Below are 17,822 nucleotides of genomic sequence, written 5' to 3'. Positions count from 1 at the left end.
TTTTTTTTATTTTTTTTACGCTGTGGGATTTGGATATGTTTTCTAATGACTCAGAGGTCGCCCGGCTCCCAATGCCTTTCTCTGGCTTAGCTGTTCGCAAATTTTGTCACCCACAATTGCAGAGCAATACTTTTGGTTCCCTGGTAGACGGAACCCGATCCGAATCAAACGGAGAAGAATGACGTCAGGCCTTGAGCTAAGAGGATCGTTTCGTAGGCCACAGGTCGTAGGGGGCAACAAGGCAACACCATCAACCCAGGCACAGTAGTATGAATGACAGCAGTAGCCATTTCTCGATTCCCACAGGAGCGGGGGTTACTCAAGGGGAGGATCTAGGTGTAACATGGTAAGGGCAGGCGAAGAATTGGCTCCGGCAATGGAGCCCCTGCTCCTAAACACTGACTTTCCATCCATTCCCATCAGTCATCCAACATTCGTCGATGGAGTATATCAGATTTCCACCACCGCTGGATGGAAACCACTTGAGATCAGTAGGTCCAGTACTGCAGGGCAACTGTCTAGAATTCCACATCAACCCACCCAACATACCAGCCCGACACCACAGCCTCCGTCAAGACTATCTGAAACTCTTGCAAGAAGAGATCTTAGCATTGCTCCAGAACGGTGCCATGCAGCCAATACCCCTGCATCAGCGAGGACAGGGAGTTTACTCACTATACTTCTTGATTCTAAAGTAGGATGGTTCGCTCCTCCCCATTCTAGATCTACGGCTACTCAATTGATAAATCTTGGGTGAAAATGTCCATATGGCCATTCCACTGGATGTCATCCCATTACTTCGAATGGGGGGGCTTCATGAAAGCCTCAGATCTCAGAGATGCGTATTCCTACATCCTAATCAACCCTGCTCATCGCAAGTACCATTGGTTTATGGTAAATGGACAGCATTATCCGTTCACAGAGCTACCCTGTGGGGTCACCATGGCCCCAAGGGGTTTCACAAAGTGTTTGGAAGTGGTGGCTGCTCATCTACGCTGAGCTGGCATCCATGTATTTTCTACCTCAATAACTGGTTAATCAAGAGCAGCAGACAGCGATGTCTAGCACACACACACGGTCAGCCCAGGCTTATACAGCCAAGTGTTCACAGTAAATGCCAAGAAGTCTTATCTTCAACCTCAGCAGAATTAGCTCTTCCTGAGATCAGTTCTCACAGGGACAGTACACCCCAGCGCAATAAAGGCACATTTGTCTTTTGGACTGCCTGGTTAAGGTTGCTGGCTGCATGCTTTTAGGACGCTTAGAGGATTGGGCGGAAACAAATAATATCCTCTCTGACCTCCAGTACGGGTTTAGGGCTGGGCTGGGAACCATAGAGCAGGCAATAAATTTAGATTTATTAATTGGCAAATATGTGCACATGAAAGGTGGCAATCTGTTTTTAGTTTTTATTGCATCATCTTCTGCTTTTGATTTGGTAGCTCACAATAAGTTATGGGCAAACATGGCCAATATGGGCGTGGATGCCACAATTGTGAACTTCCTTTGAGATTTGTACCCCCAAGGCAGAGTACGTTATGGCCTCAATAGCACTTGTACTGAGCTATTTTAAATAGGAAGAGGGGTGCGCCAGGGATGCGTAATGGCCCCCTTCTTATTTAACCTCTATATTAACAGCGTAGGCGAGACACAGGCAAGTAAATATGTGGATCTTCCCAGGTGGAACATCGGCCTATACCAGCATTATTTTACGCCGACAATGCGGTGTTAATGGCCCGCACACCCATTGCCCTGCAGTGTCTTGTGGATGAATTTGCTCAGTACATGCGAAACCTTGGGCTAAAAATCAACATAGGTAAAATCTTCGCAATGAAGATCGGGAAGAAGGCCACTCGCTGCCGTGACATTTTTATTGAGGGTTCCACCATTCAGTTTTCAGAGTCTTTTACACATTTGGGCATTGTTTTTAATCAATCAGGGTATTGGCAAAGGGCAATTAAATCAAGGCAACTCCATTTTATGAAAACTACAATGGCCCTATCAAGTTTTGCCAGACAGCTTGGCTTTAAACACCCAAAGGAGATGATGAAAATTTACTATGCTAAGTGTAGATCCTCTGCCATTTACAGGGCTGAGCTATGGGGGCACGGAAAGATTGATGTATTATAGCTTGAAGAAAATGTCTTTCTCAGGTCTCTACTTGCTCTCCCGAAAAGTAGCCCAACTAATGTGTGTCATTCCGAACTAGGCACCCCCTACATAGTAGACTTGATTAGAATCCAGCCAGTGCTATTATGACACAAAATATGATCATCTGAGCATACAACTTTAAATCGAGCCATAATCTCCGACTGCCAAATATTCCCAAATGCTTTTAACATCCCATGGCTCAAATATGTTCACAATTTTCTGATAAACTGCGGCCATTATAAATATTTTACTCTCCCCGAGAGCCTGGCCAATGTGCAGAGAAAAGCCTTGAAACTGAAATGCCTCTCATTATTGGAAGAAATCAGATTAGCATCCAAAATCTGTAAACCAACCGTGCTGAGGAATAAAATGATCTTGACTAGTTTTCACATGCAACCATACCTAGCCAACGTCTATAATCCTCGTCATAGGTTTGTGCTCACCTGTTTCCGCCTGGATATCTTCCACCATTTAATTAGCTTTTCTACCGCTAATAACTGGTCACCTGACCTGGGGAATTGCATGTGTGATGACATTTCACCTCAGAACACCATGCACACCGTGCTTTTCTGTAAACACTTCTTAGGGTTGAGACAGAAACTCATTAAACCCCTGTTATTAGAGTTGGGTTTCAGACATTGTCGCCTGGCGTATATTTATCTGCAAATGCTATCAAACATTTTTATCTGTTCAGTAATGTCACACTTTTTGCTGGCTGTCATCAACTACAGGAAGCAGTTGTAAATGGTAAACTCATGATTGTGCTGCAATGTAAGTCTTTTTAATATTTTGTGCTTTCTTGCTTTTATACGGAAGAATTTTGTCTTTTGTTTTAAACTGTATTTTGGTCATTTTAAAGTATTGTCATGGATGTAATATGTAGCTTTTATGACTCACTTTGTGATTTTGAATAAAGCTTACTTTGATTGATACACCCCAATCAGGAGAGGCTGATGGCATTTCAGCAGCTGCCCCTTTTTTCACACCACACGTGCCAGAACTGTAAGTTTGGTAATAAAGCACTTGGGTATGGTGGCAACATGTATAGCAAATGCTCACACTTCATCAGTGCCTCACCAATCAGTGGTCACAAGCGGATGTTCAATGGAAATATCCAATATTGATGAAGGCCAGCACTCCACGCACTCTGCAATGGTATAACAGTAATAATTTGTTCACAAACCTTCCAGACACTTCTGCTGCCATTGGTGCAGCTCCGATGTTGTATGGGTAACAAGTGCTTGTGCCCTACCGTTTACTTTGTTAAATCCGTTTGCATGAGGCCTGCATGCTTGCAACCCTGCATTGTCTCTGAGATCCCTGTTCTTTGAGTGATGCCTATTGAGGCGGGAGGGCTTTTATGCCACCACCTGCCAAGATGCCTAGGAAATACACCCTTGTCAAATGTCACCATTGGGTCATGGGATTCCCTGGGCTTTATCACACCCTGGTTCTTCTCAAGTATCTCAAGAGGCTATTGACCGATTAATGTAGTACAGTGTAGTGCTATTACAGCCCATGACCCACCAATAGTAGTGTGTATCCCCTGCAAATAACTGAGTCAGGTATTGAACAATGTGAGTGCAATGAACAGAAGCAGATGCTCCACTTGGCTGTAACCTTAAAGTATAGTTGCATCTCTATCCCTGTTTCATTATCTGCATATTCTGCGAGGGGCAGATTAATTACAGATTCACTACAATCGCTAACAGACCATATTTCCTTAATATAAATAACAATGCATGGGCATTTTATTTATTGTAGGTGAAATATGTGCTAGCTTAATTGATATTCTACCACACACCACCATCCAAGACAAAGCCTTAACTGTTTGACCTTTCCCATGAAGGTCAAAGAGAGTAGGAACTTCGTAATTTACTGAGTGTGAAGTAGGGCCGTTTTCTTGTGCTTTAAAGGACAAAGGCAGTACTTGTTACAATGGCTATCTACTTGCCCTTGAGCCACACATGCCCCAGAGAACTGACCTGAAAACAACTAATCCATTCATGTGGAGACCGGAAACTGAAGTGGAAGGGCGGGATTCATTTGAGCCACCAGCATTATTTTTGGGGACCAGCACTTATTTTTCTGCATCAGATATTTATTGAATGCAAGAGAGGGAAAAACACTGATCGGAAAGACAGGGGAAGGGAAAGATGGCAAACAGTCACAAAGGGAGATAACGGGAACCTGCAAGAGTGACATAGGGGAGGCAGGGAGTGTCTAGTAGTGAAATAAAGAGGCATGAGGTGGTTTTAGGATTACCAGCCTTGGTATTCATCGCACTAACGTTTAATTGCACTGGCCATGAGCTACTGAACAGAACTTTGGGCACTATCACTCTTACTTTTACAAATTAAGTGTGCATGGGTATCGACTCCATCTGTTGTGTGGCGTTTTAGACTCCAAGTGAATTTTCCCGATTCATGCCCTTATATGGGTACAATTCACATTGCCCTTATATAGGCATAGAAACCAAACCCTTATTTAGTCATTGCTCATGCTACCCAAATACAGGCATGGCTACTTCCACCCATACCAAACATCACAACAATTTCTTGGAAAACCAGCTTAAGCAGTCAGGGACTTCCCCTTGCTTGAATATTGATTTCTCCAAGAACTCAGTTACTTTACAAAGAACAACTATTCCCTAGGGGTTCTTTCCTGATGTTCATATGCCCGACTTTACGTCAAACTGTGGCATTCCTAAACACTTTCAAGGTATAAATATACCTTCACTTGCTATAGCAAACTACGGTGGTTTGGAGCAGTTCAACTATCTACTTGCCCGACGGAGCTCGCTACAGCAAGTGCCATAGGAAGCTGACTCTCCAGCTGACGCACTGATCAGGAAGCTGCCCTTCTCCTGCCGAGAATCCATCTCCAGTGTTTCCAAGCTCCCCTTGCGGGGTGTTGAGAAATCGAGTCCCATGACTGAGATACCAGACATCCTTAATTCTAACTAAGGTATGGAGCTGATTAGAACCTAGAGAAACCTTTGGTAGCTTCTTAGCAAAGAAAACTAAAACCTATGCTACACAATACTTACTTCTTCCCACGTACTAGACTTAGGTTAGGTACATTGGATAGGCGTATTTTAGAAGCACCAGTTGAGTATTTTAGCCTGTGTATTTATGTATGTATTTTTATATGGCTTAGAAACCATACAATGCTCTTACAGTATTATTTCATATTACTGTTTACGCTGTACGCATTATACTTTACAGTCTGCCTAACGATTGTAGCAGTTCACTTCTCTTGCACGTTAAAGAAGACTGTTCAATAAACCTTTTTATTGAAAACGTAGTCTCTCTATTTCTCTGCAACTCTGTAGAAACGAAGCATGCACGATTGACTGAGTGAAATACTTATCTATTGTTTCCGCGACACTGAGAGATATATTCTTATTCTTGGGAAACAAAGTTGTCATGTTTAAGCGGTTGTCAGAAACTAATCCCTTCTTGTGAATTCAAGAAAGTTTCTAGTGACCTCTGAGCTAGCTGCCACTCACTATTAAGTTTAGTATATTCGATAGAGACCTAGTTGACCTCAATCCTACGTCAAATCTATAGGATATATTATTCCATTGCGCAGAGCCTATTGAGAATATAGGAACTACACTACATGGCACCTAACGTTTGGTAAGGCACTAATTTAACTCTAGATACTAAAGTAACTCAGTCGTGCTTTTCTCAGAGACCCCTTTTTTCCTGTAAAATACTCCAATCGACGTCTACAGTGGGTGAAAGGATAATATCCGCCATAGCTGAGTAGGACGAAAAATCCTATGTATTCATTTTTTGGTTTATTCAACACTGAAGGATACAGTGTTCCAAAATATTGTGCACCTTATCTTTGTTTCCTTGAAACTTGCTCTGCAAACTTTCATTAAAACAATGTCGATTAGCGGCGACAACACCGCAACCGGCCATTGAAGAAATGTTGGATGAGGAACTATTAGTTCACCTAAAAGAACTAATCAAAATCTACAGACAATTGTTCCAATATGTCATGCAGACTTTTACTGTCCAAACAGCAATAAGGATTCCACAACACACCCCTTACCAGGGGCACACAAATAAAATTACACCACAGACTTTACACTCAGCCATTGGTAAATTACCCCAAAATGGGAACAAATTCCATTCTGGATAGCTCAAAAAATTACTCAAATCGAGGCAGTATTTCCTGATACTACCCTTCATGAGAAACACATAATTTTAACAATCTGTTTACCAATGGGAATCACACCACACCTGGAGGACTGTGAAACTTGGGGTACAGTCTTTGCTGCAATCTACACCAAAACACATGGTGTTCCGACAATGGCGGTAATACCAGACGTCCTGAAACAGATTCAAAATGATTACGGGCCAGAGTCTGCTTTAAATCTGGGTATGAAATTACTAAAAGATTTCAAACAGGTCTCAACAATAATATTAGCTAATATTAAAGGTGAAGCAGCATCTGTGGTGATCCGCCAAAAGTTAAGAGAATTTGATGTAATTGAGCAACATCAAGAATTAGCCAGAATAATTAAAAAATCCTATGAAGAACTAGGTAGAGACAGTTTGGGTGGTAAACCAGTTAAACCCCAACTGACAGAAAGTCCTGAAAAGGTCTTTATTAAAAACACTCCTACTCTTCCTAAAAAGAAGTGGGAGAACACTAAACAAACTTCTAAAGAGAAGCGTTCTCAACCCAGAAGAAGGTCTCCTCAAAAGGAGCCCTCTGAAAGGAGGTATAACCTCAGGAATAGGGATAATTTGAGAAAACCAGATATATATCAAGATACTGATACACGTTCCTCTCGTACCTTTCAGACTTCGTCACAGAAATCCGAAAGAAGAGGACGGTCAGAACAAAAGGAAGAACGCGTGAAGTCCAAAGACGATCAACACGTTCAGAAAAATAAGAAAACTCAGTTTACCAAAAACAAGGTAACAGGTCTAAAAATCAGACATGCCGAGGAGCTTGAGGACACAACTCAAGAACGGGGAATGGGCTCAAACGATGTTGTACAGCGCAGCAGAAGTCACCATAGCTCGCAAGAACTTGAAGGCTTATCTGGAGACAGTGGACTTGAATGAGTACATCGAAGTTGAAACTGCAGATACCAGGGTTAGTGTCCCACATTAGTTATATGAAGTATCACTCCGAATGGAGGGGGACATAACAAGAAAAATAAGAGCACTCTTTTGGGAGAAGCTCTCTCAGGGTTATGACATTCTTCTAGCTGAACAAGACTGGCCTTCTGAATTTGTCAGGGAGTGCCGACATGGTGAAAAAAATCATCATGCCAGCCTTCTCCAATCATTTTCCAATTCATTTATAATATACTTATGCCATGAAATGAGCAGTAGCCCAAGCTCCTGCATTATACAAAAATCATGTAGGATGGGAAAAGGATTCTCCTCGCCATAAAATCCTATTGAAAACTCAACCAACTGCACAAAGGCAGTACCCAGTTAAGCAAGAAGCTAAAAAACAGGTCAAGGAGATCTTAGATCAACTTGAATACCAAGGGGTGATTGAAACATGCACCTCGTCTATGAACAATCGCTTGTTTCCTGTCTCCAAACCAGACAATACATATCGTCTAGTATTGGATTACAGACATTTAAACTCTTGTTGCAAAAAATTTGCAGTACAAAATGCACACAGTGCAGCACTAATAAATAACATTGTGCGTAAAAAATATAAAAACAACTTTAGATATTTTTAAAGGTTTCTTCTGTCAAAACATTGCATATGAAAGTAGGTATTTGACCACTTTCTCAATTATGGGGACACAACGTCACTTCTGTCGTCTCCCTCAGGGATTCAAGAATAGTCCAGGGTTATTTTCAGCCAGGGTAACAGAGTTACTACAAACTGACATCTATCTAATATTTTTATTTTTATTTTTTTATTTTTAAAAGTTTTATATAGCGCTGGCTAGACCCGGAGGTATCAGAGCGCTTTACATGAACATCAGATCATAGTGACAGGTTACATCGTTACAAAGGTTACACAGTTCTTAGAGAATGGCAACATAGTTACTTGTAAGGTCGAGATAAACAATAAGCACAAATACGTAAGTGGAAAAGAAGGCAAGGTGAGAGATTCGGGGGGGGTTGGAGTAGGGGAAATAGAAGATAATGAAGGTGGGAAAGAGGAGGGGAGGGGAGGGTGAGAGTCACAGCATGGGGAGAAGAGGGGAAGGGTGACGGGGACACAAACCGGTAGACGAGTCAAGGCAATGTCCAAAGTCCAATAAGCTGTGATCCCAGGGGAAGTGGTATCCCTTTCCTATCTCTATTGCGAGAGGCTCCCTTTACGCAGTGGACTCTCTCAGAGAGGTCTCTGAGACTCCAAGGCCTACATACTGAATCCTTTCCCAAAAAGGGGAGAGGGAGTGCTTTGGCAAGGGGTACCATACCATACCTCAAGTGTGAGTGGCTCCCTTGGCGCAGTGGACTCACTCAGCGGGTTCGCTGAGACTCCAGAGTATAAATATTGGATCTTTCCCCAACAAGGGGAGAAGGAGTGCTTAGTCAAAGGGCACAAAGGACAGGGGGTAGGCAGAGTAGCAGGCAAGGGGAGCGATTCAGGGGAGAGAGGATAGGAGCTAGGGAAGAGACAATAAGGAGAGACGAAAAGAAGTCTGCCTAAAGACCGACTGGGTAGGTGACGACCAAGGAGGGAATCCAAGGCCCATCTCCCCTATAGCTAAACCAAGTAGCTCCATCGGGCATCAGACAAAATAGTTCATTCTCAAAACATTGAGAGAGGAGGGAGGGAGAGACATAAATAGAGGGAGGATGCGGTAGGAGACAATAGGAGAGACGACAGGAAGTGCAACAATGTGGTTCAACAATATACTAGAAGAAAATCAACAAGTAAACATTAACTAAAACAATCCGCAATACAATTAGGGGAGGAGTGAAAGACGAGAGAAAGTAGTGGGGGGTAGGGGACGAGAGGGAGTGAGGATAAGGGAAGAGACAACCATAGAGACGAAAGGAAGTCTGTCTAAGGTTCACAGAAAAACAGGGTGGGAACAAAGGGCAAGGGCATGTGAGGGCTGAGGACAGAGGACAGAAGCTGGAAAGAGTAGGAGCGGAGAGGGGGGAAGGTTGCATGAGGTGCATAAGGTTTGAACAGAGGCACGTATCTCCTGCCTGGGGGCTGTATTGTTGGGACCATGTTTAGATAGAGAAAGGTCCTGGGTGGCTGGGTGGGGGAAGGGAAATTGAGAGGAGGCGTATTGGGCAAAGAAAGAGAGGTAAATCGGATAGTCACGTGAGAAGTCAAGGGAGGGCAGTGTGTTGAAGCTGTGGAGGGAGAGACGTGGAAAGGGAGGAGTGGAAGGACACGTGTTGGGAAAGGGTAAGGGGAGGATTCGGCAGAGGAGAAGAAAAAAGAGAGGGAATGTGGTCACACGATGATATGAGAGAAAGAGGCCAGAGACATGAGAATATGAGTCATGTAAATAGGTACGAAGGAAGCGGTAGCCAGACGGAGTTAGGAGGTAGTGGGAGAGACAGTAATTGGGAGGTAGAAGGCAAAAGTTATCGGACGTGCGTTAGATTTGTCAAACAATTTTGTAGGGCCTGCCGTAGACAATCAGCAATACTGCTTTACATAATTGCTTGTGAACAAAGTAAAAAACATAGACCTAAGCAAAAAGAGAGAATAAAATTCCAAATCAATATATGAAGCATGGACCAGGGATCTCAAGGTGCAGAGGTACTAGATGGTAAACAACATAAGGACAAGGTAAATAATATAAGCAAGTAGGAAACAGGGTAGTCGGGATAGCAAAGGCAAAGGAGACTAGGCAATAGTAGCAAAAGAAAAAGGGGTGGGGGGTGATTGACACAGTCCAGCGAAGCAAACAATTACAGCACAGCTACGCTTGGAGGGAGTTATAATAAAGCAATGTTGAAATAACCCTAGCAAAGCAAACAATCAATTCCCGCAAAGCTATAGAAGGAGAGGATCGCTAGGTTCAGGATCAAAAACATCGGGTCATCAATCAGCACAGATTTTCAAGGTGGGAGCATTGTTAAAAACAGGCCACAAGGTGGAGCTCCAGGCTAAGGAAGGGAGCAGTTTAAAATTCAAGGGAAAAGTGGCGCTGTTATTCGAATGTCAACACGTCCATCTTGAGGGGCCTAGAAGTCGTCAGATCTCGGGTTTGGCACCATTTTGTAAGGCTATTTGGATCACGCAAATTCGGTGCAGCAGGCCACTCGTTGCATCGTGTGGGCGCGCTCCGTAGACTCCCTCAGCAATCATAGGCGGGTGCCACAATGGGGGGCAGGGTCAAACTAGCATCAGTATCCAACCAGACTGCTACGGAGGTTCAATTTCTCACTTTGCAAGGGCTGAACAATTGACTGTTTCCGCTGTAAGACAGCCTTGCGCTGAAGTGGCCTAAGTTTCGACTGAAAAATGTTTTCAAAGTTTTCTGAATCTTCGGACTTGTTTAAACTGCTTTCTGTAGCAAATGCAGCCTCTAATTTCTTCTTTTGTACTTTAAGTTCCTGTATTTCAAGCTGGCTCTCCTCTACTTTCTTCATAAGATCTAGGCGCTCCTGTTTTGGGGTGCTAGTAAGTGGGATGCCCTTCAGCCCTTTCTTCAGGAGCATATTTTCCAGGTTCAGCAGCCTCTCCACCACAGCAGAGTCCAGACCTTCAGTCTTCAAATAAGTGCTGAGGGACGATTCAGCAGGCTTGGGGGACTCCTCACTGCTTTCCTTCTTCAGTTTCTTCTGCTGCACGCCTGCAGAGTCAGCCTCATGCTCCTCCCGGTGTCTCTTCATGGGTGCTAGAGCTGACGACTGAGTAGTTTCCTGGGTGAAAGGTTTATTAATTATCTGCTTGGACTTGGCAGCAAAGTTCAGGGCTGTGAGTGTATCAAAGTAATATTTCTGTCCAGGAGCAATGTTCGTGGTCATGACACTGTGGGCAGAGCCTCCAAGAGAGTCCTGCAGAAGCCTGGTTAGCTTGCTGTCCCTGTATGGAATTCTGGGTAAGCCCTGATTCAGGGCATCAACAACTTTACTGAGAACAAAGAGGGATGAGTTGATCGCACCGCTCTCCTTGAGACGGATACCCTGGTTTCCTGTGTGCCGGTTATCCTCAGAACCAGCAAGGTCAATCAAGTACAGCTTCCCAGTTAGCTGCCGGAAGGGTGAGAAACACTCACTCTTCTGAACCTTGATGAGCAATACCGCGTGGCTGCGGCTGGAGCAGTTGTTCAGCTTTGTACAAGCCACAGTGCAGTTCTGGCTGGCAGGGATGAAGAAGCTCTCAAAGTCTGAGAAACTAGTTATAATCTTCTGTGTCAAGTTCGGGATAAAGATGTTTTTGTCCTTGTCCTAACGGATGGGGAGATCCTGATGTTTAGGCTCCAATAAATCCAAAACCTTCTCCTGGTAGATCTCCAGATAAGACATGGTGACTTTGAAATTCCATGGGCGCCAGAGGAACTGTTCTCTGAACGAGTCATCTGAAACAAGTCCTTCACTGCACGGGGGGTTATACCAGGCTGCTCTGGACTAACGAGCATAGTGTGAGTTTTACCTGCTCCAGTGGGTCCATAAGCAAACACGCTAGCATTCTGACCATCAAGGAGGTGAGAGAGGATCGGTTCAACAGACCGAGCATAAGCCTCTTGCTGGGTGCTGTCCTCACCATAGAAAGCATCAAACTGGTATTGCATGGTCTCCAGCTGGTTCTTCCAGTTGACTATCTCCAAAGACTGATCGCTCAGCCCCCGCACACATGGCCTCTGCTGTTGGCCCTCTTCCAGGTTCATACATCCTACTTGGATTCGCCTCTGAAGGGTATAAATTCAATTTAAAAAAATCGAGAATTGCCCACCTCAATGTCCTTTTTCTGGGATATGAGTTATCAAGTGAAGGCAAAAGCTTGGCACCCAACTTTTTAAAAAAGTGTGCACTGCTCCAACCTCCCCAAACGCTGAAAAACGTAGTCGATTCTAGGATTCCTGAACTTCGGAAGAACATACATTATAAATTACGCAGAAAGTGTTAAACCTCTCTACGAATTAATCAAACCTGATTTCAAAACAGTTAATTGGACAGAAAAACATACAGAAATTTTGCGTTCGGTCCAAACAGACATGTTCGCAACAACACATTTACAGACTCGCGTAAACATACGCAACTTAGTGATCCGAATCATTCCAGGAAGATGCGGATTCACGTACTTAACCTTTAATGAAGGAGAAAAAGTACCAATAGCTTACAAATCACACTTGTACACACAAGCATAAATGAAATTCACTTCTACAAAAAAAAATTCTGACAGTGGTTCAAACTGCAGTAGCAAAAGAGAGAGCCCTTGCACAGTGTACACGCATTATGGTTGTTACACCTGTACCTGCTTTAGAAGCAGTGACGAAAGCGAGCATTCCAAATGCAAAAGCTTTACATCCGAGATGGATACAATGGATTAATTCTCTTGCTGCAACAGACTTTGAATACTTTTTTGACCCTTATTTGAAAACACAAGAATTTCTACAATACGAACAAGAATGTCCTCTGCCTACTGAAATTCTGCCTCTAGAGCAGTATGAATGTATAATTTATACTGACGGATCAGCACAACCCGCTATTGGGGGGTAAACAAGCTTATACTGCATTGTGCGCTATTGGTAAAGGTCGCTGGCTCGATGGTAAATTCCGATCTATGATTACTAAGACTCAATCTCTAGGAGATTGTACAGCTCAGTGAGCTGAACTAAATGTAAATGTAAATGTAGTATACTTGTAAAGCGCACAGCTGCCCCAGCAACGGGGCGTCCCGGCGCTGTATAACTCTGGGGAACCCGTCCTGGCTTTCCCTGTGGGATAGTCCCTTGCTGGGAGTCCCCAAGGTGGAGCCAGGCATCCCCGGAATTGGTGGGCCGTTGTGGAGATTAGGCAAGCTAATGCCCAGAGTTGCCGAGTGGAACCCCTGATTAGAGTAAGCACCGAAGCGAGAATTATGGAGTCCGCTGACCAAGGTCCACGACCCTGCCGCGTCGGGAATTGAACCCTGGTCCCGGGCCGACTTCTGCTCTCAGGCCTGCTGCCTCTAACCAGTGAGCCACACTACTCAACTACAAGCATTCAAGGTGGCGCTTGAAAATACTGATAGCGAATTCCCCACACTTATAGTGTGCGATTCATATTATTGCGTTCAATCTTACAATGAATACTTGCAGAACTGGATTGAAAACGGTTTCAAAGATGCAAAAGGTGGCACAATCAAGCATAAGTTGCTTTGGGAACAAGTAGTTCAGTTACAACAAGAACTACAAAAGGCTCACGTGATACATACACCGAGTCATCAACGTGATGGCGTTCACGTTGCAGGGAATTAATTGGCTGATGAAGCAGCAAAAGCAGCCGTGCAAACGGCTTCCGTAGCTGCAATCACTCATTCAAAAACTAAAATAGACGGCAAAATAAACTAGCTGTCAATGCTTCATGCAAAAACAGAGGTGCTGCGTTACCTAATAAATTTCCACTCAAATACTCAAACATAAAAGATGCAAACTCCGTTCCTTTTGCTCGAATTCCTGGAGTGGAGGGAAGAGTGATTCCAAACAGGAAACGTAGAGTAGCTTTGATATACGAAGCACATTTGGGAGAGGGTATGATACATCAAGGGATCTCAATAACAATACTAACTGTTTAGGAGACTTACTGGTGGCCAGGTATGAATGCTCACATTCACATGTTTGTGATTAACTGCATAGGCTGCATTAGAGATCGCAGCACAGAACACCGCCAGATACCTGACTATAGCATAGCCAGCCCAGTACAGACACCATTGTTAGACATCATTAGACTATCTACACCAGACGTCCCTATGGATAAAATCAATCCCATAAATATTACGACATGATTCATTTGGATGTGGCCTCAGCGCTTACCTGATGCTCGAACCATTATAAAAGATTTGCGAGTCTTTATCGGCACATACGCAGTGGGCACCCTACATTCTGACCAGGGTCCTACGTTTAGCTCAAAAGCTTACAAGGAGGCCATGGCCAATCTGGGCTTTGCATTGCGGTACTCTAGTCCATTCCATCCTGTGGGAAATTCAGTAGTGCAGAGAAAAAACAGGGACATAAAGCAATCTATAACAGCTAGGGTATTAGGCTCGGGTGATGGGTGGGTCAAACATCTAATAAGTGTCCAACGTAGTCTTAACAATCTGCCAAGAAGTTCTCTAGGGGGTATCACTCCATATGAAATCCTTTTTGGAACTAGAATGATTGTGCCGGACCTTGATTGTCACACTTCAGTGGTAGAACATAAATAAAATCAAGACAAAGTAATGTACTCCTGACGCCAACAACCACTGAAGAGAAACCGACCGTCCCAGCAAGGCCTGTCTGGATTCCAAAGATTGGGGATCTTGTCGGAGAAAAGATTGCGGACAAGAAGGAATTTGGGCCTTCTTACAGACAACCAGTACCTGTCCTAGCCATCCACGGATCAAGAACAGTTTTACTGCTGCCCCTTGCTGGTAAAAAGGAGAACAGGTTTGTGTCCATCGACCTGGTCAAACCATATCATGTGGCCGATCAGAAGTAGTAGGCCAAGTGGACTCCAGAGATGTAGCAGATGCCCTAATCTAGCTACTATCCAAGAGGTTCAAACTGAGTGACTCATCACCTTTGAAGATTCTGCAGTGCGAAAAGAAGGACTATGCAACAAAGCCATGGAACTTGTACCTCTTGAGACCCAAATATCAGTTTGTCAAGAATCACCTGTCTTCAATGAAATAGCATCTGACTATACAAATGTAACAAGTGATCAAGTGGTTCCAGTGATTTCAACGAATCCTGATGCAATCCCAACAATTGACACAACTGCCTCTGGCTATTTCATTAACTTTGATACATTTTCCGAGGATCCCAGCAAACCTGAAACAACGGCAATAAAAAGAACTTTTAAAGAACAAGCAACAGACCTTTTTCATCACCGGGAAAAGACGTATCTGGTTTCACCATGGGTTGAACTTGTGTGTTGGGTGTACTTTTTCTTCTACTTTGGTTGCCTTTGGTGATAACTTTGGGAATGCTGATAAATGCAAGATATGTTATAAAGGATACAGCAACTGAGAACATCAACTTACTCCTCAAGCCACACAAATCATCTCATCGTGAACAAAGAGACTTGTCATCAGTTAATATCACAGCCATTCCTATACCTGGTGGTATAGCTTGGGACAGAACTGATTGATATTTTTGGCCCGTCGTAGCTGTTGATGATTCTACACCAGTTCAAGATTTCCTTGAGTGACTTTGTTTCATCCAGTACCTTTTCTGATGATTGGGACTTCGAGACTGTTAATAATATGATGTCAGATTTAGAAATGTCTGCAATATTTACAAATCATGAATACTTAGAAGGTTCATCAGATTATGAACAAATGTATTGTTATATTCATTGTGGTCATCATTTCTTGCATAAATCTACAAATCCTAGAAATGTATTAACTTATAACCAATGGGAACATTGTCCTACGCTACCAAAGGGTAGCTCAAAAACATTTTATGGCAAATTTCCGTACTTTTCAGGTTTGATGTTTCAAATCCAGAATCATTTTATTTTAAAAATGTTAATAGGACAGGAATGAAAAGTATGTTGACAAATACCAAGCAAATTTATTCTGCGGCCTTTTATGCTCAGCTGTCTTCATTAGGTTTCGACTTTTGGAAAGACAACATTGAGACAAAAACTGTCCGGGGCACAAAAGATTGGCAAGTGCAGGGGATGGAAGCTATATTTAGAGCCTGCATCATCCCAGAGCAAATAATGTTTTGAATGACACTGTTCAACAGGCATCTTGTCTTGGGTTAGCCAAGATCAAGGAGTTAAACAAACCGTCCATACCTACACCTGATAGTAACAACACTACAGAGGGGGAGGTCGATGTACATACTATTTTGCATCACAACAGAACAGATCCAGATTGGAAAACATGGTTAATCTGGCCCACAGACCCAAACACCTGTCAAGATAGATTCCTGAAAAAGACACAAGGGTTCACATTCACTAGGCCAGATCCAAGATATGTTCAGAGACAGCATCCAGGCATAGTAACATCATACAGTGTAGGGAAACTGTGCCTTGAGTGGCTACACAAATCTACACTAAAGGAAGTAAAACAACACTTATCTCTACTTAAAGATGGCGATGACCTGAGGGACTTCTTACAAGGACCTACTAAACCGCATCATAAAGTTTTATATACGCCGGTATCTATGCCATTTATAATGAAGCATGGAAGATTATACAAGCAGAGACTGTGGAACGAATACGAGAAATTGATCTTATTCATTTAGAGAAATCTCTCTGTAGTAGACAATGGGTTAACGACTCTGTCATCCAGGATATATTCTTTGGACATTCTTTGGACAGCCTAGTATCCTCTGACATAGACATAATGGAACCGGACTTGGTCATGCTACAACATGGTCGCAACTACTTTCTATCATGCTATTGGGCCGGACGTTACAAAACCTACGTCACTGTTTTCAGAATTGAATCTCACTGATAAACAGATCACACTGGCACACAGAGGGAGCAGACTGCACGGTTCTGAGCATTGAAAAACTGGAAAGATTGCCAGTAACTGTAGCTGAAAGACCAGCCACAGAATGGATTATACACGGTACAATCACTCTGCCTGTTACAATTTTCCATTTTCAGTATTGCTTAAAACGTTTACCAGCAGGCGTATATAAAAGGTTGGGTAAAGAATACATTAACCACATCGGCGCTCATGACGAGCTCAGCTTGTCATGAGGCACAGTGGCGCTGTGCTCATGACGAGCTGAGCTCATCATAACTGCCGCGGAACGCCCATGTGGGCATAATTCCTCTGCTGTGCTGGGCGTTCCAATTAACGAGCGTGGTCATGAGCACAGCGCCACCGTGCAGCGTGACGAGCCAAGCTCGTCACAAGAACCGTGGCCCCCCGCACCGCGGGGGAATTAGCCCTGCGGCGAAGGGGTCAAGACATCCTGGAAATTACCATACACACACAGATGTTGGAGTGGGGAGAAAGAAGTGTTTCTTAGTGGTAAAAATTGCGAAAACACATTAAGCGATTCTCTCCTTTGTCAGGGTATTAACTTACATGGGGCCTGTGATGGTTCCTCTAACAACTTATCCTGCCACCTGCAAGGTTCACCAGCTGCGGTGATTGATCTAATTTTTGGACAACTTACTAATGGAAGTTACCTCATGTTGAATGATCACAGCTGCTGTGGCATGTTGCCAGGATTACCCTATCTCGTAACTGTGTCAGCCAGGGTCACTTGATGTATGAAAGCATTGTTTCCTAAAACAAAGACAGACCGGGAGTCGCCACTTTAACCTTCACTGTACATCTCTTCTATAAGAATTGATCCTTTAAGCAGAATGAAAGCCATTCTTTTGAAAAAAACTGTGCCATTGACCTCAGCCAAAGAGACGTATGATCTGCAAGTTACAAGGAAGTCTGCAGATATACATGCCCTTTTAACAACAAATTGCCCTATACATTTCTCAGAAATGTTAAGTCGTATCTTAAACATGTCTGATAGAAGTGGTATTGTACATGTATTTAAGACCGTTTTATCTGGACTGTTCGCTTCCTTTCAAGCAGTCCTA

The 17,822-nt window shown here is 43.4% G+C and overlaps 1 protein-coding gene and 1 pseudogene across 1 annotated transcript in view; one reads left to right on the top strand and one right to left on the bottom strand.

Moving 5' to 3' along the window:
- Positions 1 to 17,822, top strand: part of LOC144768676 (butyrophilin subfamily 2 member A2-like) — a 341,821-nt gene that overhangs the window by 151,510 nt on the left and 172,489 nt on the right. The gene's annotated exons all lie outside the window — the stretch shown is intronic.
- On the bottom strand, positions 10,473 to 11,959 carry LOC144767036 (kinesin-like protein KIF22-B pseudogene; annotated as a pseudogene).

This window comes from Lissotriton helveticus, chromosome 7 (genome assembly GCF_964261635.1).
Source record: "Lissotriton helveticus chromosome 7, aLisHel1.1, whole genome shotgun sequence".
Lineage (NCBI taxonomy): Eukaryota > Metazoa > Chordata > Amphibia > Caudata > Salamandridae > Lissotriton > Lissotriton helveticus.
The sequence above is the reverse complement of the archived record's forward strand: the minus strand, read 5'-3'. Positions and strand labels throughout refer to the sequence as shown.